Source organism: Poecilia mexicana, unplaced genomic scaffold (assembly GCF_051168715.1).
Source record: "Poecilia mexicana isolate PSO_F unplaced genomic scaffold, ASM5116871v1 scaffold_2, whole genome shotgun sequence".
Lineage (NCBI taxonomy): Eukaryota > Metazoa > Chordata > Actinopteri > Cyprinodontiformes > Poeciliidae > Poecilia > Poecilia mexicana.
The window spans coordinates 45,354,802-45,376,557 of NW_028263371.1; positions in this window are offsets into that span (position 1 = coordinate 45,354,802).

The following is a 21,756-nucleotide window of genomic DNA, read 5'->3' on the forward strand; positions in this document are numbered from 1 at the left end:
TTCATTTAGGAGGTGGATACTTTTCCATAGGCTTTGTAAATATCTTCAGCCCATGTCTTTAGATTCATAATTTACGAGTCACCAGAATGTTTTAAATCATCTCAGCCAAACAAGATCTGAACACTTTATTGCCAAAAGAGCATTGCAGCAACACTCGTCTGTAACCACACTTATTATCCAGTATTTTGCGTGCGTACATTGCACATCATTTTACAGTCATACAGTTTTACCCATGGGTATGATTTGTTTCTTCCTGAACTTTTCTTTGCAGATAAGAAAATATCTTTCTTGGCTTTATGTTATTAGATATCCACCTCTGTAATAATGAGTCAACACGATGACAAGAAATTAAGCTTGAATGTGTGGGAGGAGAATGTGTTTGGAGCAAGACTTTAGTTTGTAGCTCTGACTCTAGTCAGCTGCTGTCAAAAAAATTTCTCAGCCGTTTCTTGATGGGAACACAGATGGCAAATGAAATTATGAGGTTTTAGCGGAGATACATTGTAAGCACACACAACTAACACTCAGAAACATACAGAGATCACAATAATAACACGCTTCTGCCTCTTCCACTGGAAGGCCTAATAAGGGAATGTCAGCGTAAAGCATTTTAATGTCATAAGCGGTAAAAAACAAATCTCACCTATTTGATGCAGTGATATCATCTCACACAGCAGGCTGTGTTTATACTGTTCTTAACCCATTAGCGGTTCAAGATTGTTAGCAAAACACATCCTAATAATTTAGGAAGATGTGTGTCTTCACGAGTCAAAATCAGCTCTACAATATTCCAATCCCGTTTTTAGAAACTCAAAAAAACCAAGCCATTAGCTGACTTTGTTACTTCATATCATATTGCACCATGTCATCTGCGTTCTTGTTTTTATGCTTCAAAAATATGGCTTCTGGGTTAACTAATTGCTCTAAATTGACTTTAGGAGTGAGTTTCTGGGTGAATGGTTGATGATCCTGTGGATCTCTTTGTTGCCCTGTGGTAGGTAGGGACCTGTCAGGATGTGTGCTGCCTGTCACCTGATGACAGCTGGGGATAGGCATCAGTCCACCCCCTCGCAGACCCCCAACCACCTCCTATCCCCCTCCTCCTTAATCATGTTCAGGGCACATAGAGCACAGTTGTTTGATGTGGCCTAGTGAAGAAATAAATGTTTAAGAGCTAGCGTACACTGTGGACAGGTCGCCTGTCTGTCACAAGGCTAACGGTGAGACACACACAACCACACACACCTACTTGCACCACAGGGCAATTTGGAGCTGATGGCTGAACTAACATGAATGTTTATCTAGCCGTTAGAGGGGGATGGAGGACAATGTGAAACAATCAGGCTGCGTTGTGGAGCACAACTAAATGTAACACAAAAAGGCAGGGCTTTTTGAGGAAATCCTGTTGTGGCTTTCTGAGGTCAGCCAGTGCTTGTTTCCTTTAGCCCTATGAGTCTGTGCATGAATGGATTTTTAGCCCATACATCCTGTCAAATTAAGTGTTAAAAAAAGTCATTGAAAGTCAGAATTGGTTTGTCCATCAATGCTGAAAATCTTTAAGGATATTTAGACATTAATGATCACTTCGCACACACATCACACTGATAACGCAAATCTCCCACAGTACCATATCCCAAAAGTTTGCTATTGGATTGAAATATGATGACTGTTAAGCCCACTGGAGTAAAGTTAAACCACTGTCATATAAAAAAAAAAAAAAAAAAAAAAAAAAGGGTGATTTTAGGTGTGTGATATGATCCATTATTCTGCTGGAAGATGGGTACATTTGAGATGGTTGGCAACAACACTTAGGAAGACTGTGGCTTTTCAACAATGCTCGGATATAGTAAGGTTATAGTAAGGTTGGGCAGGTGAGTCTTAATGTGAATGCATTTTTTGTTTTTTACTTTTCAGTCACTTGTTCCTGTTTTTTATACAGAAAGCAATGTTGCTATTTTCTCTTCATCATAAACTTTGGCTCAAGCAGTTGACCTAGTTTTCATGCTTTGGTGATTAAAGAGTTTTTTTTTTCTTTTTTTTTTGTGCATGTTTTAGTAAAATTTTAATAAACAATGAAGAAATGAAAACATTTCCTGAGAAACTGCCTTTATGTGTAGAACTACAGTCAAGATCCAGTAAAAATTGCCCAGTCCATGAACAAAGAGTTAATTTTAAAGGTGATAAATATGTAAACCATGTAATGCTGAATGTGTAGATAAAAAAAAAAAAAAAAAAAACATCCAGTAATGCATTAATAGACAGAACTAAGGAAGTATCACTGAGTTCAGCACAGTTCATGTCAGTTTCATTAAAACAATCTTAAGTCAGTGACCTCACCGTCAGGGGGAACAAATGGTTACAGTATCCATCACATTAACACTGAACCAAGACTTTGGGTGTGTGCAGCATATGGTGCAGTGTGTGCATTTGAATGGTTTCATTATGTTTGTGTGATACTCAGTTCGATGCAAGGCTTGAGAGGGGCAGTGTGTGGATCAGCTGTTAATGATGTTGTCACATCAGGGAGTCTCCTTTCTCAAGGGAAAAGCCTGACTCATGTATTAACTGGCTGGCCTACTTTTACTGGAACTGGAAACTGGTTCACAACTAAATCAACTCTCACAAACACTGCACACACATATATAGCATCCAAAGACCCTGCAGATTTGCAGAGCTATTATTTGCAGAAATGTCTACCTAGGCAGGTTTCAAAGTTTATCTATCTCTAAATGATTGCGGGTTACAATGTTTTGACTGAAATATATTGCAACATTTGAACATTTGCCTTTTGCTTCACATATAGTCACTCTTGAGTCACTCTTTTATTTCAGCCTAGAACTGAAAATTCAAACTTAGTTCAGTACGTCACATATTCTTTCAAACACTCAGTTATGCGGTTTGGACCAGACTCCCATCAGACAGATGGAAGATTACAATACTGAGTAAACAAAATTATACATAATACAACTGTGGATTAATAACTGTTTCAATCCTAAAGAAGGACTTTTTGTCATAATGGGTGGTTGTGGTGGTGAGGAGAGGACGCCGAGACCCAGGTAAGATGGTGAAAATGAAGAATTTAATAATAATATGCTCAGGAGACAGTCCAGGACAGGCAGCACGGCAGGAAACAAGCACGCAGCTAAATGCCGGTAGCAACTGATAATAAGGACTAAACGGGAGCAAGCATAAACCAGGACTTGGCAGTTCTACTGGAGAGTACAGATAGTGATGACTTGTGTAAGACAGCAAAAGACAAGGACCCGACAAGAGACAAAGACAACAGGTGGACTTAAATACACACGGGGTAATGAAGGGAACGAGAAACACCTGGGAACAATCAATGGGGAAGACGCAGAGACAGAGACCCACAGGAACTGGGAGGACAGGACAGAGACTCACAGGAAAACAGGACGGAACACAGAAAATCTCAAAAAACACAGATCATAACACTTTTATGTAATCATGAATCGAGGATTTCAGTAGCTGTGAAAATCAAATACATAGGATTCAAAATCTGATGCCTTGTTTTGTGCATAATTACGGCTGCACAAATTAGCTCTATTGCCTCACAGAAAGAAAGTCATGGGTTCAAATTCTGTCTTAATGGTGCATGTATATAATAGGTTTGTTGTTGGTACTTCGGTTTCCACCTACAGTCTGGAAACATTAGATCAATTGAAGATGAAAAACTTCTAAAGAGTTGTTTGTCTCCGTTGTCATAACTGTTCTGCCCTCTTACCCATTGTCTAAAAAATTTAACAGATCCAGAAATCAACACATTGTTGAATTAACACACTAGAGACGCAGTTCTTAAGACTAAGGAGTGTTTAATCTAGTACTTGAATAGTGAAACTGATAAAGTGGCATGTGAATGTATGCTAAGTCTCATTTTATGTACATCTACATTATTATTACTACAGAGTTACAAACTTAAAGTTTTATTCTGCCAACAGACTTCAGTTCTGGAACTATCCTACTTTGTCCCTTGACCAGATTTGCAAATATGTAAAACCCAAACAAGTTTGTATTGCCATAGTTTCTAGTGGTTGCGAGGTGCAAAGCACTCCCTATTATCTGCGTTCAAAATTGCATGATAGCTGATCTTTGTATTTCTTTTTCCATGTGTGTGTGAAACTAAAACACAAATAGTTGGCTGTAAAACCAGCATTCTCCTTTGGGTGAGGCAGTTTTGCTAAAGAATTCACCCTCCTTTAATGTTTTTCCTCTTAAATTAGTCAAACCTCTTTATCCCCAAAATTATGAAGACAATGTGTCAACTCGGCATGAATCCATCAGTGCTTTGCTCAATCAGACATGACAATGTGGATCTGGCAACTCCCAGTTGTAAGAAAGGCCTCAAGGAAATGTCTTTGCAATAACCAATAAACTGACTGAGGTGGACAGCAACTCCTGGATTTATAGAGGGAGGGGTGCTTGGAAAAATTGCAGAAGGGATTGTTTCTGTTCACATTGTTTGTCAGTGATTTAAAGTAGAAAGTATTGAAATCGCTTCAGGGTGGATAAAATCATCTTTGCATGGGAACTGTGGTTGTTTAAAACAAATAACTGTTGCACTGGGGCCCGTGGAAGGCCTGCAACAAACTTGGGCAATGATTCGAAACAGGGAATTTTATGTTTTTTATGGCTTAAGTTGTCATGTTTCCCTCAACATGAATGGTGTAACTGTATACCACAGAGCAGCGGTGGGAGGAAAACATTTTTGAAATGACAAGAGGAACTTGCACGATGCACTTTGCACCCAAGGAAGCAAACAAAGACACACAGCTGCTCACCAATGCTGGCACATGCTCTTCAGGTGGTAGCGATAATAAGACTTTCACTCAACTGTGCAGCAGGTGGGCTTGCCTCAGGTGATAAGGGATAAAGAGGATTAGTGGGGGATACCATAATTGGAAAAGGGGGAGTCTAGGAAGCCATAAATGAAGGGTATCAACAAAGCAAGCCAATAGACAGATGTCAGTAAACTGTATAAGGAATAAATGTGATGGTCTTAAACATAGATGTTAAGACGAACACTTATTGAACAAAATGTTAAGACAAACTGAACCACTGTCAGGACAATGGGTGGGGTTAGGAAGTTGCAAGAACATTGCACACAATAAAGAAAATGCAATGAATAAATGTGGAAACAGAATCAAGCCATAAAATGCCTTACAACCTCACTGAAAAAGAGACACATAGACAGCATTGATTTATCTGTGTCTGTTAATGCAAGATGCCTCTCTGACAAAGAGAGTCAAATAATACTTATCACATCACTAAGTCCTCTGCGATTCATTATGTTATGCTTTGTAACACCAAATTGCAAACGTAGTGTGAGACACAAACAGAATGAGACATTAGGCCACAAAGCAAAAAGAAAAAGAAAAAAAAAAAACAGATAAAAAAGGGGACTTAAGAAAAATATAGTGTTAACCAGAGGAGAGGAGATTCAGATTAGGCGCAAGGATAGGGAGGCGGAAGGGCAGGAAGAGATAGAGGGAGTAAAGAAGGAAATGGAGAAACATCTGTTTTGTGTCAGGGGCAGGTTACAGGCTGATAGCGAGTCTCAGGAAAAGAGAAAAGGAGCAAGAGTGGCTGAGGGAGACAATTAGAGAGGATGAGAACGGGACAGGGTGGGAAATATTATAGGGGCAGAAGCATCTAATTGGAAGAAGCAGACATTATCATAAAGCTGCGGAACTCAAATGCTTCGTCCTCATTTGGCTTCTCTTCCTGGGAATATGTGTGAGCGTGTGTGCGTCTTTCTTAGGGTGTGTCAGTCCATCTGATGGAGTAGTGTTCAATGCAATGTTTGAAAATGGAAACAGGATAGACCAACAACAATGCATTGGCTTTCTACCTGTACTGACATGCTAACATTAATCTGAGAAAAGCCAAGAGGTTACTGTATGTCTGGAGGAGCTGCAGATACCTGCAGATCAGGTGAAAAGCAACAGGATGACTGTTGGTTGAGGTCTCTATAAATCTAAACTTTATGAAATAAAGAGTGGTGAGAAGAAAGCTATTGTTGAAAGAAAATTTAAGAGACCCTGTTTAACTTTGGCCATAAATGTAAGAGGAACATAAAAAGGTATTCTGCCCAGAGGAAACCAAAATCTAACTTTCTAGACAACATTTTGTGTGGCAGAAAAGTATCACTTCGCATCACCCTAACACACCATCTTCACTATAAAACACAGTGGTGGCAACATTATGCTGTGGGGATGGATGGAGCTAAGCACGTAAATCATTGAGAAGATGCAAAAGACTTGAGACTAGGAAGATCTTCAAAGTCAGCTATAAATACAAGCAAATGGTTCAAAATAACACATGCTCATTTGTTAGAATAAACAAGTTCAAGTTTATAACTAGTTTAGATCTCTTTTAAGACTTAGAAACTGATGTTCACATACTCTGCGTGTCCAAACTGACTAAGTGTGGGTTATTTTACTAAAAAGAAAACTCACATCTCACAATGTGAACTATAAAAAAAAACCTTCATGACATAAAAGAACTGATTAGTAGCAGAAAAACCATAAAAACTCAAAGTCTTAGGAAAGCAAGAGGGATGCATAAAAGTGATTTTATTGCCCTATGTCCCTAAAGCTTTGTTGAAAACTTTCATGTCCAGTACTGATTTATTTTACACTTTCCATGCATTGAAGGGACAAAAACCATCATTATGTGACGTTCCACTTTCAAATGTCAAGATCTGGAGGGTTAAAAGGTTAAAAAAAAAATTATCAGCTTGTCAAAAACCTACCGAGCATCTTCATAATATGTCATATTTTTGGTCATGTGAAAACTTTACTGTACCATTTTAATTATTTTGCTCAATTTCATTGGCTCAGCTGTGAAAATTAAGTCTCTTAAAACACAAAGAGCACTGAGGAAGTCTGGCAGAGGCCTAGGCGCAGTAATTATGCTCTTTTCCTCTGAGAAAAAAAAAAGTGAAGGAGGCCTTGCTAATGTAATCTCTTCTTCTGGGATGTGATTCAGGCGGGGAGACAGAATAAAGCGGAGCAATAAGGAAGAGAGAGTGTCAACTGGGGGAAAATGAGAAGACAGGGAGCACCAAGTCACACTCTGGATAAAGACTGGATAATATCAATCCCCGGCCATGGTTATGTCCTTTTATTCCCTGTCACAGCCTACATATATATCGAGATTCTCCTATAGAATGGTGACTTACAGAAAGAGCTTCAGATACCTCTTTATCCTCTGTGTCTGTTTTAGCTTAAATGTGGTGATCCATCTATATCAGAGCAGCTGAGATGACAGATTCCTCTGAACTGACCTGCAGGAAAGTAGTTACTTATGTACCTTATGACATATACAATACAACATTAAAGGGAGCCTGTGAATATTTCCAGATGAAGCTGCAGTACTTGGCTGATATTTTAAGTTGTGCATGAGCACTGCAAGATTTGAGTAACAAGAACCTCATGTAATCATATCCATTAATCTTTCTTTTGCTTTGACATTATTTTGTGTAATTTGCCAAGCTGTGTGTTGTGTGTGTATGTGATCCTTTTCTGGTTTGGTTGCAGAAAAATCAGATGCAAGAAAAAAGATTTATAACGTCTCAATTTGTGTTTTGCAGACTGAATAAAGCCTCAGTTTTCTGATCCTGTGACGAGATGGTTTCTTCAGAAATTTGTTCACAAATTCTAAAAAGGCTCTACTGTTAATTAACATACTTGTTCATAGCCAAGGTTTTCACAGTATTGCAGTTAATTTGAGTTCTATCTTTTGCTCATAACACAGTTGCACAATCAGAGAAGGGATTTCAGCAAGGTACAATGATTTGGCAGACGTTACTAAGTGTAAATATTTGTGTGATTTTTTTTTATCATTGTTTTTGTCTTCCTTTGTATCATAATTTAGGGGTTCTGTCCTTTAAGGCCTCTTTGTGAGATCTCCCATTAAGGTTTTGAGTTTTTGTGGCGTGTCCCCATCCAGCCATCGCTTTGAAAGCTCATGAAACTTTCATGGACTTTAGTACAAGTTGTTGTGGATTTTCGCCAGTAAACTTATTAAATAAAGCTTCCATGATTTCTGGATCGTATTTGGATGGGCTGTTTGCTATAGCTAACTATTTTTTAAATATGAAAGATGATGTTCCATCACCAAAGCAAAAAAATCTCAGAGTGAACTTTCACTGGTGGATAATGTTTATCTGTAGGATGTGATCAAAACTGAAAATGTGCAAAACAGCAGAGGGGAAAAGACAAGAGTAGTCGCAAGTCTGCTTCCCATGTCACTTATTTTGTTTTCACTGTTTTTGCAGATGCACACAGGAGCTCCATCTTCGCTGAGTACGAGAACAGGCACAAGAGGAGGAGAGGAGAGTCCGTGGCAAGCTCACGACTGAGCAAAAGAAACTGCGATAGCATAATGGATGTTTTGTTTCTGCTTTTGCAATACATTTGTGGTTAAGATAATATTCTGAGAGGTGTGTATAGATACCACTCATGATCCTAAATTTCTGTAAATATTTTGAAGTGAAAATTGTTTTATTGTCTGTGCATGTTGCCATATTATGTGACCTAGGAATTGTTTTATTTCTATTTTTATTTTTTTGGGCCTGTGTGTAGTCATGTGCAAGGTAGACGGTACAGAGAGAGAGAGCAGGCAAAGCCATCGGAGATGCAAGAGGAGAAGTTTCTGAGTCACACAAACCGGAGGTGGTCTGACTCATCTCAGGACTGGTGCATTGTACAATCAGACTGATGCATTTGAAAGCAAGCCATGTTTGTTTTTCGCATGAAAAACTGTGAAAAAGCCCAAAATGAGACTGGTGATTGCAGAATGCAACAATGTCCTTCAAAATTAGGTCATCGACTGTGCAATCTGGAAAAGTTTAAATTAAAGTTAAATTCCACACCAAGATGAGCTTAAGGAACTGAGAACACTGCTGTTTTGACTCTGAAGAGGCTTGGATTTAGTACTTGGAAAGTTCACAAATCTTGTGAACTAGATTCAGACATGTCATGTTTCCTATGTGGTGATATTTTGTTTTTCTTTCTGCAAAAGTAAGACAAGCCAAGAGCCCTTTGCAGATCTTCATGTGATCATAGAAGGATGTTTTTTTTTCAAAGTAAACTGTCTCTGGTGGAACAACACCCCCATAGTCCCAGGAGTAATGGAGGATTTATACGAAAAGCAGAAGACAGATAAATTACAGGACAAAAAGGAGACTTAAGAACAAATTGAGTAAAGAAACAACAGAAGAGAGAAAATGAGACTGTCAGTTAAACAGAGAAAGAGAGGTGGGCGACGCAGAAGTGAGACCCAAAATGTGAAAGTAAGAGGACTGGAGAGGAGAGAAAATATCCCCTTAAGCGCTCACCTTATATTTAGACCCAAACTCAGGAGTCATCCTGTCAGCTGAATTTAACCGGACTGACAGAGATTCACTGGCTGCTGCTGCCTCAGATATGCAGCACACGTTCAGTATTCCTGAGCATTTAAAGCTAAAAGAAATTCAAATGCTGCCTCTACCATCTGCTTTGATTATAGTCTTGTCTTGTGAGTCATAGGCAAAAGCTTCACTTTAACCTTTGATTATTTAGTCGTAATAGCAGAAATGTTTTTCATTAAAGACAGCACTGGCAAGTGACTGTTTTGTTATTTTTTTATTTATTTGAAGCAGATTATTGTAATGCATATGTTGATGCAACTCTTGGAACACACAAATTCAGTCAGTAAGATGCAGGAGAAGCAGGGTGGCTTATTCCTACAATATGTTGCAGCTCTTGATCGCAACACAGGAACAAAGAACTCTATTGTTCAAAATATCCCCTCGGCTATTTGCGCAATCTATTGCAATAGCAAAACAATGTATAAGAAAGTGATCTTGTCCTGAAGGGTACCACATAGGATATGTGTTTTCCAGGTAAAAATAAAGGACGTTCTACCTAATAAGAAACCCATAAAGAGATGCTTACAGATGTCGACAATTTTATTGGCACCTGAAATAAAGATGTGTTAAAAAATCTCTACATGGATTAATCTTTGGCTGTACCTGCATAATCTGTTCCAGAAAAATAACCTTAATCCCTCTTTTTCTCTGTATATATTGGAAAATTTAGAGTGATTAGGCAAGAAGGAAAAGTCAAAGAACTTACCCCTTGTATACTTGAGCCTTGTTAAATTTTAAAGGGGAAAACTAAGTACTGCCTATTTAACAATCAACCCTGTACAACAACACACAAACGGCTTGGCTGGCAAAAATTGTGTGATTGTGATGGAAACATATTTTATTACTGTGGGACCATTTCCACCACACCCCCCTGAAATTTCAGATGTAATTTTCCAACTTTTCTTTTTTTTTTTTTTGCACGAGATTACACAACAGTATTTTTGGCAATGACATTAAAATTGTTTTCAGAGGACTGCTCAATAATTCTTCAGTGTTAGTTGTTGAAAACAGCAGTGAAATATTTTCTAATGTAAGAAGAGACTGCCGGAGGTGAAGCAGGAGCCAGTGGAAACATGTCCATGAAATAATCTTGTAAATTGTTGGTATTTTTTATTGTACTGTTGGTAAAAGAAGTATAAAGTTATGTGAAGTTTCTGAACTCATCGTTTGTCTATGTTCTTTAAGCAGGACGGGCGTAGTACTCAACACTGCTGGAGGCTTTAACTTAACCTCTGCAAATAAATTATGCCTATGCTGCTTAGGGTGAGGTTATTCCATCTTCTGACAGGAAAAGAATGATGTCATTTGGCACGTTTTCATAAATAACAGGATGCCAACAATGTCAGTCAGCAAGTGAGATGAAGTGGGAGTGGGTAAAATAGAAGAGGAGAAAAAAAAACAGATTTTTTTTCTTTTTCAGATGGTTCTACTTCATGAAGTAGTCAGCAGTCTGAACTGTTCACCTACTGTCATCACTGTCAAGCTCCAATCCTAAAAAAGAGATTTCTAAATAGGCTGTCATGTGACATTTCAACAAATTCAGTTAAAGTGCAGCCTCGTTTCGGCTGCTGTCTTCATCATTCTATTTATATTTTTTCCTTATTTATGCCTCTTATCTTTTAGGTTTTTTCTATCTTGTCTTTGTCTTTCTAAATTTTATATTGTATTTTTCATCTTCTCCCACTTGCTGCTTCCTCATTATAACCATGTTTTCCCCCCATCAGGCTGACTCAGCGGTTTCTCCATGTTTATCTTGCTCGCTCATCTATTTCTCACACAGACATCTCCTCTGAGGTAAACTCAAAATACCCCCAAACTTTGACTTACAGTGTAGAGTTGTGCTATATTACCTACTTCAAAATATCATTTATACTGACTTTACTTGTGTATTTTACTTGTAGTCTCAGTAAAATCCACAGAAAAAAGCAAAGAACGAATAAGCATTATTATGATGACATTGTAAAACTATAATGAAACTATGATGAAACTGTAAAATGATTTTAGGTACAGGAAAATGAGTCAAGATGAGATTTTGGATCTTAAACTAGGGCTGATCAAATGTGCTCCAGAAACACAAAGAAAGGTGCAAAACATTCATTTATTTCAGTTTTAACTGCAGGGTTTTTATCTTAACTTGTCACTTAGTCGCAGTTACTTTGTTTTTATTTACAAACTTCTCAAAATGCTGCCACACAAGGAAAGGCAGTACAGGCTTCTTCACTGGTTTCACTTATTCACCTTACAGACCTGACTGTACCATCATCAGAAGTTATATACAAATACTGAATGAAGTGCAAACACACACCACATGTACTTTTTCTTTTTTCTTTTCCCAGAAAAGGTGACTTTAATGGTGTAGCACGGGTCCCCAATTTGAAGTAAAACAATCTCCTGTATGTTTTCTAAATCTCTGCATTTATTAAAAAGAAGGATGAAGAGAAAACTGTACATTTCTTTAATTTCCCAAAGGAATTACAGAAAGTCGGGTAATGATTCTTTCAGTCAAGTAGGATTTATGTTCACAGGGCTTCATTTTTCCAAAATAGCGACCTTTTAGAAACCGAGAATTGGTAAGCAGTCTGTGATTAGCACTGGCTGGATTATTGAGCTGTAAATTTTTCTCTCATTTTGTTTATCTCAACGCATTAGGCTCTAATGACAAAATAATCACCCCACTCTTGTATGCTGTCCTGAGCTGTGATAAACACTGAAGCATCTGAATGTAGCTCAAATTTGTTTGGACTGACTTTTTTTATTTCTTTTTTCTGACAACTATGAAAAAAAGTTTATTAAATATCGTTTTTATTATTATTATTCCAAGGCATATAGTCAAGTTCTAATGACTTGTAAAACTTGACTAATTGTAATCAGTGTTTATCTGTGCAGGAAATAAATGAACCCTATGCTGTAAGCAATTTGCACCTTCTGATAATTAGCAAATGCTAACTATATGCTAACTGCCAGTGCATTTAGATGTTTTTTGCTAAAATAAGCTAGTTTGTTTGTTTATGGGTATGACCTGCAGGTGTTTTGGGCTGCAGCCTCTGTGTTATTTGCCTTCCTCAGGAGATCTGTACGCCAATTTTCAAATTGTGTGTACATGTGATCATCATTTCGTCATTGGCAAGCTATAGCTTACTTGCAACACTCTTTGGAGTAGAAAGATCTTTTCCACCTACATGTTGGATGTGGTGACTTTATTGATTGTAGGCACATCATTTTTGACCTTAACAGTTCCAGAGTTGCATGCAAAGACACTTCTTGGACAATTCTTGATTTTCCCTCAAGATAAAATTGCAGAAGCGTGATGTAATAGACAATATGCCAGTCAGTTTGAGTCAACAGTAAAAAAAAAAAAAAAAGGTTTGCTCTCATGATCCGACGTGTTCTTTATTTCTGGCTGATTACCAACTTGATCACAGTGTCATGCAAAACAATTCCTTTCACATTGTCTTACCACAACTACAAACTCTGATGTTTGATGATTGCATAGAGATTTTACGTGATATAAAATTGATATAACTGTGTAATGTAAAGAAAATGGTGGCGTTCAAAATCTCTTTCCTGAAACCTGAAGAGTGAGACATGCATTAAGCCATACAGACACAATTCTTTGACTGCAATTAAAGCTGCAAGTCTTGCAGTATGTCTCTCCCAGTTTTGCACATATAGAAACTGAAATTTTCCATTTTTGCAAAATAGCTCAACGTCAGTCAGATTGGAAAAAGATATGGCAATGTCTCAGGTTTGTCACAGAATTTTAGTTGATCTAAACCATACTTGTATAGCTGTGGTTTGCAAGGGCTGTTGTAATTCTTAAAGGTGTACTATACTTCAGGTGAAGGACTTTTGCAGCCTAACACGTTTTCTTTCAGGGTTGCCCTTTCTACACCTCCATCAACTTTACAGATGATGTAACTGTCTCTCTGCTCAAGATTAAAATGGAACCTTTTCAAACTAATTCTAGTTGCTTTCTTCACTGCTTCTTCCTTCTGAAACCCCCCCAGCCAAAACAGTTAAGTTTAGCCTCTTCCTGTTCGAGTATGGAGACCCCTACATGTCCCACATCTATCTGAACCATCAAAGAAGTATGTTCCTTTGCAGTGGACTTTTCATTCTGATTAGATCTGATTCCACTTTGTTTTTTGTTTTTCTTTCTTTTATTTTTCAATTATTTTCAAGTATGTCTCTTCCCTCTGAGATTTCATTCTCCCCTTTCAGCTTTCATCATTCCTCAGCTTCATCAGCCGCTTCTCCTTTCAGGGCCAGAAGCCCTTTTTCTATCCTGAACTGTCTTTCTTCATCTCTCTTTTTCCTCCTCACATCGATATCCCTCAATCTCTCCTTCTCTCCCGTAAACAGTAACCCTTCAGCCTGCTGTCACCATCCAGCCTGCAGAGTCTCTCAGCCTCCCTCTCCTGTGGGTAAACATGACCCATGCTTCGATCATCCTCTTGTCATTTTGTCATTATTATGCCCTCTGAACCCCTCTCCATCTTTCTTTGCATCTATTCTCCTAACTCCATCTCTCTTTCACTCAACCCCTGGTTCATTTTTGCTCCTCTCTCGTCATCTCCCGAGCCATGACAAATAATTCCATCACTCAAGAAAGCTGCCTCTTTTTTTTTCTCTCCGTTCAATATGTTAAGACCTATCTTTATTTATTCACATGTAGCCATATCTTCTATATGCCCTTTTATAGCTCCAACTCAAACAACTTAACTTACAGGTGAACAATGCCATAACAAGTCTGCATGGTCCCAAAAGGTTTTATTCTAGTAATATAAGAACTGTATCATCTGGGAAGGTTTAGCAAATGAGGCAAAATTCAGAACAAATATCTGATCTGGATAATCAACAAGAAACAAACACTCCCTTTGGAACTTGTTAGAAATGATGCCCTGTGGATGCTGTGTCTCCCACTCTGCCAAAAACGTCTTCTGATTTACTCAGTGTAAAGGTTATTGAAAGTCCAGTGGTATCTAACATAAAATAAATAAATGAATGAAGGAATACAAATTAAAATCACAGCAGGTAGTCTAGCTTACTCTGTCAAACTCTCTGTCATTAAGTTAACAAACAACTTTGCTGAATTTAGAACTTCAGGTTTATTACTACATTTATGAATTAAAGCACTGAGATTCTATTGGGAAAAACAAGTACATTGCTTTTCTGAAGTGGAACTGGACTCTAGCTCTACCAAATTTGCAAAATACGCTGCTGATGCACAAACACCTTTTCACTTTTGTGTCTCCACGTGACCTCGTGACCTCTGCGCCTGGGTCCATAATATCAGTCACTGGATGGATCAGAATTATCTCTAACTTTATGCAGAAAAGACAGAATTCATTACTTTTGGTCTCAGAACAGAAAGTTAAGAGATTACCACTCAGCTAATTTGATTTAAGCTAAAAATCAAAGTAAATGCCAGAAATGTAATTAGAATAGTCCACATATATTTACAACCAAAACATTAAATTGAGCCATATTTAAATTGTTAGAGTTTGATATCATGACAGTGGGTTTTATCAAACCATAATCCATACTGTTAGCTGGAAAAATCTTATTAAATATACTAACGACTAAAGTACCAAAACCAACTGTCCAACTGCAATATCTTCTTTTAATAGTGTGCAAAAGGATATACAAATGAACTCTCCAGATTGTGTAGAATATTCTGTCTCTAATTTTTTGTTTCTTTTTTACCATTTCCATTTCATGCTCTCTGTCTGTGCATCTTTCACACATTGAGCACATTTTTTTTTTTAAAGAGCACGTCTACATTTCCAGAGAAATACAACATCAACTCCTCATTTGTGCCACATTAATTATTCCAGGTTTTTATCATTCACCCTCGAAGTGAGTCCTGAGGAGGTGGGTATGAGTGGAGGAGGGGGTGGGGAAGTGCTATAAAGATTTGGGAATCGTTTTCTCTCACACATCCCTATTTTAGCATCTTTCTCTGCAGATTTTCTCTCCTGCTAATCATTGCAGTCTGTCTCCTCCATAACATGTTCCATTTTTTTGTCAATCTCTGACTCATATTACAACAGCTGTTGTCATTCTTTATTTCATAGTTATTTTTTTTATTTTGTATTCCATCTCTTTTTGACTGCAATGACAGAAACTAGGCATTCTGTATCTTTTTGGTCACATCTCTTAGAGCTGTTTCTACATTTTCTATAAAACTGTCACATGTCTCCCACCCCTCCATCACTATCAGCTCTTTTTTTTCCCATTATTCATTCTTATGCCCCCTGTTACCTCTGTTATTCACCAGCTTAGACCCTGCCATGGTGAGTTATAAAATGGATATCTAGACGCAGGGTTTTTTGATATTTCAATACCATTTTGTTTGCATTTGTATATTGTTTTAAAGCCTTCATGTGCATGTTGACATCGATTTGTGGGTTTACTTAGGAAGATATAGTATATGTGATAAAAGGAACTAATCGAATTCATTCTAGTATTTGATTCATTTTTTTTTATTTTTCCCCTCATCTTTTTTATATTAATTACTTTTACCCATAAGCTACAACTTAGTCTTAGTCTACATGTCATGTAGTAGAACTGACCCTCAACTAAGTAATCACTTCATCTGTCAGCTTCGGGTAAATTATGACCAGAACTTAATCAGAACATACAGGCAAGTTTATTTTGTAGTTATCTTTTATTTTAAAATACTCAAAAAATTTAACGGACTATCCAGATTTTATCGTGTTCTTACCATAACTTACTCTGTGCTTTCAGTTTACGTACTTGTAGAGAACAAGTAGTACTTACTTTACCCTCAAATTGCAGGTTGCTTTTGTGGAACTTGCAGTTTAGTCTTTAAAACTTAAACAGAACTTACAGGTTATTTTCAGAATTTACAAGTTAAAATGGACTTTCTAGAATAAAAATACTACAACAGAACTTACATAAGACCTACTCTGAGGACCAGCCTATATTAAAATGACTGTGAGAGCCAGTATTCAAAATGTTTGGTATTAACTCCACAAACGTGTCTGTAAGTTGCATAATAACCTTTAAATTCTTGAAAATAACACATAATCTCCAGGAAGGTAACATAATACATTTTGTGAAAGTAAGCTACAAGTTTTGTGAATGCAACTTGTAGGTTCTACAAAAACCACATGTCAGTTAATTTACCATACAAACTGTATTAAGTAGTGCTACAAACTAATTTTGCAATTAAATTTGCTTTAACCAAAGGTCATTTAAATCTCAAAACAAGTAGAAGTCAACCCAAGAATTTGTAGACTCTGTTGCCTCAAACAAATGCAGGTCAAGTTTTACTATCTCGTACAGCCTATATACTGACATTCTGTCGTATTTCCATCCTGAGAATAAACCACACAGATGCCGCCTGGATGTGATTTAGTGTGAGTCTGCAGTTTAAAGTGTGATGTGGGAGAAGGTAGCTCTTTGAAAACCTATAATTGGTTTAAATTATACACACCACCCTGAGACGTCCAAGAAACTGGAAGTAGTTTAGGTTGTTGCTGCAAGTTTTTTTTTTTTTTTTTTTTTTTTTTTTTTTTGCTTTGCCTCAAAGTCAAAGTGTGCCTCTGCAACAAGAAACCTCAGAGCAGTTATTTCTGAGAGCCAAGCAGAAAAAAAAGAAGCATATGATAGCTTTGGAGTCAATTTTTCCAGTTTTTGAGGCCTAAGGACAGGAAGAGAGGTTGTGCTGTGTGTGCATCTCTAAGTGCAGTGAACTGTAATTCTTGTATGTGTGTAGCATCTTCCTTATCTGGTTCCAATCAAACTTCACCTTCTCAAAATCGCTCTCGCACTAAAGGGGAAACAAAAATGTAATCTTGACCAAGTTTATGTCTGTTTGATTGACTTCACAGCTGCATGTTGCCTATATGACTGGGCTAATCTCTGAAAGTGTTTGTCAGCATAATTACATTGGAGAGATAATATATGTGTGTATATATATATGGGTGTGCTTGCTTGTGAATGCCACTCTGTTTCCTGCCTGGTGCCTTGAGAGGTAATTTAGACTTTGCACTGCACAACACAAACCCATGTAAATCACAGACATGACATCTTTACACACATTCACACACATAACAACCTTGCATGGTTGCTTGGTCTAAAGCAGTTGTACTCCCCACTCCTAAGGTTTTTTAAGATTAACCTTTGAATTGCATTTTAAAGACAACAAAAATTAAATGTTTGAGAAATAGTTTGTATATCTGTACAGAGCAAGTACCTGCACAAATAGATCATTTGAACTCCTGGAACTTACTTCACACATTTGCAGGGAACGTCAGGGAATGTCATGGGCTTGCAGTACATCAATTTTGATGTGCTGTATTTTTTTTTAAATGACATCTTATTAATTGTCACACTTACAGCTAGATTTTGCTGTTATTGTTGCATTTCTATAATAGGTTGTTTGGACTCTTTGTTTCTTTTATTTATTTTTATTTGTATTGATTATTTTTATTGTTTTAACTCATCCTAGTTTATTCGTTCTGTTAGTTCAGACACATTTTAGGTGATGGGTATATTTTGCTAGATTTAGTATTTATTTCTGTTATTGTTTACTGCAGCCTCCACAGTACGGTAAGTGCTCATCCATTAAATCAATGAAAGCATTTACACTGTGTCCGCTGCACATCTACAGAGCCATCCACCAAAATTAGAACCAATTGCACAAGCACACCATGCGTATTTTCAAAATAATTCACCCTATAGTTGCTCAAAATGCCAGCGATATTAATGAAAATATTTATGCATAAGCTGTCAGCATCAGATGTGGCTGCATACACACAAAACGTGTGGTTTTACCTCTGAAACCTAGTATGTCAAGTTTCTTCTCAGGTCACAGCAGGAGTGCCAGTCAAGGCAGAGGAAATGGGAGGGGAATGAATGGAAAATATTAATTTAGGAAGTTAAGAACTACAACATTTTATGACACCACTCATCCTTATTTATCTCTGTTTATCGCTACATGGATCTTGTAGGAGCTCTGTAGTTTGTGGCGAAGTGGAACTGAGATCGGACGCAAGCGGTGCAAATTGAGGTGCTCCGAAATGACCGCCTGGGAATTATTAAAGCCTAATTTATTAAAGCAAATTAGGCTTTAATAATTTGCCATTTGCTTCTCTTTCCCAGCTGCCTGGCATTTCCTCTTCTAGTTTCACTAGCTCCCTTCCCCGGCTGCAGTCGGTGGCCTGTAACCGACTTTCACTCCTCCTCACTATGTTAAGCTGCCCAGTCTCTTTGTTCTTCACTAGCTCCTTCTGTTGGGTTCTGTCTGTCTTCCATGATCAACTCCATGTTCATTCTCCATGTTCCTGCACCACCTCAACCACCCAGGGATGTTAGCCAGGATTCTCGTTGTGGACTTGAGCCCAGCTTTCAACACCATCAACCCAGACACCCTTGACCAGAAGCTCACCCATGTCACAGTGTTGACCTGCAGCAGCAGGTGAGGCTGGAGAGCATCCTCTTCCAGCACCAGAACCATCAGCACCCTGTAACTGTGCGTACTCTCCTTTTGTCTGTATACAAATGACTGCACCTCAGAAAACATATCTGCAAAACTTCTGAAGGTCACAGATGACACTACTGGAACTGATCTGAACCAGGACAATAACTAGTCTGGATTCAGAACCACCTGGAACTTAACTCACTGAAAACAAACACTCCCTCGCCTCACCATCTTCAACAACACACTGTCTACTGTGGATCACTTCCAGTTCCTAAAGGACACACCCCTTTTTCAGGACCTGAGATAGTCCTCACACATAGACACTGCTCAGAAGAAGGTCCAGCAGAGCCTGAACCTAATACAGCAACACAAGGAGTCTACACTTCTTCTACACACCCATCACTGTGTGTTTTGACTCATTCACAAAGCAGGACAGGTCCAAACCTCAACAAACAATTATGTTTTCAAAGAGAATCATAAAGGCTGACCTTCCCTACATCCAGGAGTTGTACAGGTATTAGGTCAGGAGAAAGGCAGCAATGTCTGGAGACCCCACACCTTGGACACAAATTGTTTTGTCGTTTACCTTCAGGCAACGCTACAGAGCAATATTTGCTGAAATCAGCTGACAGACAGTTTCTTCCCCTTTTCTATCACTCTGGGGAACACTTGAGTGAGTGTGAACGGATCAACATGCGTACTTATTGAACCATGTTTTCCTCTTTTGTAAAAACACTGTATTGCGGACATTTTTATAATACAAAACTATAATTTTATATATATATATTTAAAATGCATTAATTGAAAGCAAAGTGGAACCAAAGTCAAATTCCTTGTTTGTGCGCATAAGCTTAGTGAAAAAAGCTAAATCTGATTCTAACAGAATTGGTCTTCTTATTAGGCTAATTGGCCAAGTAGGAATTCCTGTAAAATACTTCGTATTTTAAAACATGGTTCACTTCTTTTATATTTGTGCACTTTCCTTATAATACATTTCAGAAAATCAAAAAGCTGAAAAATAATCTGTGATTAGTTGTAACTTTGTATGTTGAATATTGATAGGGTCAGTTATTACTCAAAAATAAGGAAACACCCAGCTTGTCCAGTGAGCTGTACTGGAACTAACACCATGCCTCATCTGACCTTTGGGTTTATTTTAACAGTCATTTGTGCCAAGATTTCCCCATCAGCCAAGAAGAGAAGCAGCGGAGCCAGAATAACACACCTGGACAGATCCAGGCACTTAAGCTAATGTGCTATTCTTGTTCTTTTGTGGCAGTTCTAACATTGAAAGCTGATCAATTGTGACTGGCTCTAAATCTTGGTCATATTTAACTTTTACCTCTAGCAACAAACCTAGATCATGCAAACATGAAACCTATTTATTTAGAAGAGAACTTCATAAGTTCCTGGTGATTCTCTGACTTTTATAAAGTTCAGGTCATACTATTTTGAGCCATAATTTCCAATTTATAAAGTTTCCCTGTAATCTGTTGGAGTAGACTTTTGTGTTTCCTGTGTCTAATAGGAGATCAAATCTCACCTGAGTGAATCTCAGCTTGATTGGCAAAAATTTTAGTTTGTGGTTTCATAAGTGATTAGGAAAATTGATTTTAGTGTGGATTCTAAATCTATTCTCATCTTGAGAAATGCACAGAAATCTACTCATGCTTCATTTTATTTGACATGGCTCCTTGGTGAGGTAAAGAACTCACTATTTAGGCTTATTACTGATAAGCGGTAAGACTATTTGGTTTAAAATCTCAAATTAAAAGTAGCTTAATATCTTGCTACACTTCCTTGTGCTCAACTACTTAACTGGCTTACACTTTAAGCTGTTTTCACACTGTTCTTTTGATCATAAAACATGAAAGTGCAATCAGTTCAAGCTGTGAAAAATAAATGATCGCTAATTAACTTGTGAAGTGTTGTTTCATGAATTATTTTCTCCAATTTGTGTGGTTCCCAGATGGTAAAAACACACAGTAACGAGGCACCATCAGACTGTGAATATACTTCACAGAAGGTTGAAAGTTGAGATGTTCATTTGTAAGATCTCAGAAGAGTATAGAATCTGATTGATGGCATAGCTGTCACATTATATTTGTGTGTGTTAATATGCCACAACAACATCATCAAGCCTTGACATTGCCATTTAATTTCAATGGCAAATAAATCCAGCTGCAAATATGATAAACATTATTTCCAAAATCAATTTAAAAAAACAGACATCTTTGGTCTATAATGAGCTCCTGTTCTCGTATTTTTCATACATAGGCCACAGCCACATGAATATCAAAAGAAAAAAAACAAAAAACATGACAACAACACATCGCCAGCCTCACTTCTAACTTTATTTGTGTTCCAGGAAAGAAATCTACAGCATGTTTACGCGCGCATGCCTCAGTCCTCCATTTCCAAGGTGGTGTGTGTTTGCGTACGACAAACGCTGGGTTCTAAAAATGCTTTATGGCACCCTATGAAACACTGACCTTTACAGAAAACCACCAAACTGCTCAGAATGATATACCGTGCACATGCTCGGTCATGAATGTGCGCTCGTCTGGGCCCCATGCACATGACCATGGTTTACATGTGGGTGTGTGTGCACACGGTAGCCCTCCTGTGTGACATGATGTACGGCCAGAAACATTCTACCCCACCAGCCATCATTAACTCTGATGTACAGCCAAATGTCGTTATGTATGCTTGACTGCATGATTTACCGTTAGGGACATAATGGAGTGGCTACTGTAATGAACTCGCAGAGTGTTTGATGTACGGGACACTGCTGGGGGGAGGCAGGTTGGGGGGGAATAAACACTACATCTGTGATGGCAGCAATTACAGTGGTGATGATGACGGTGATGAAATT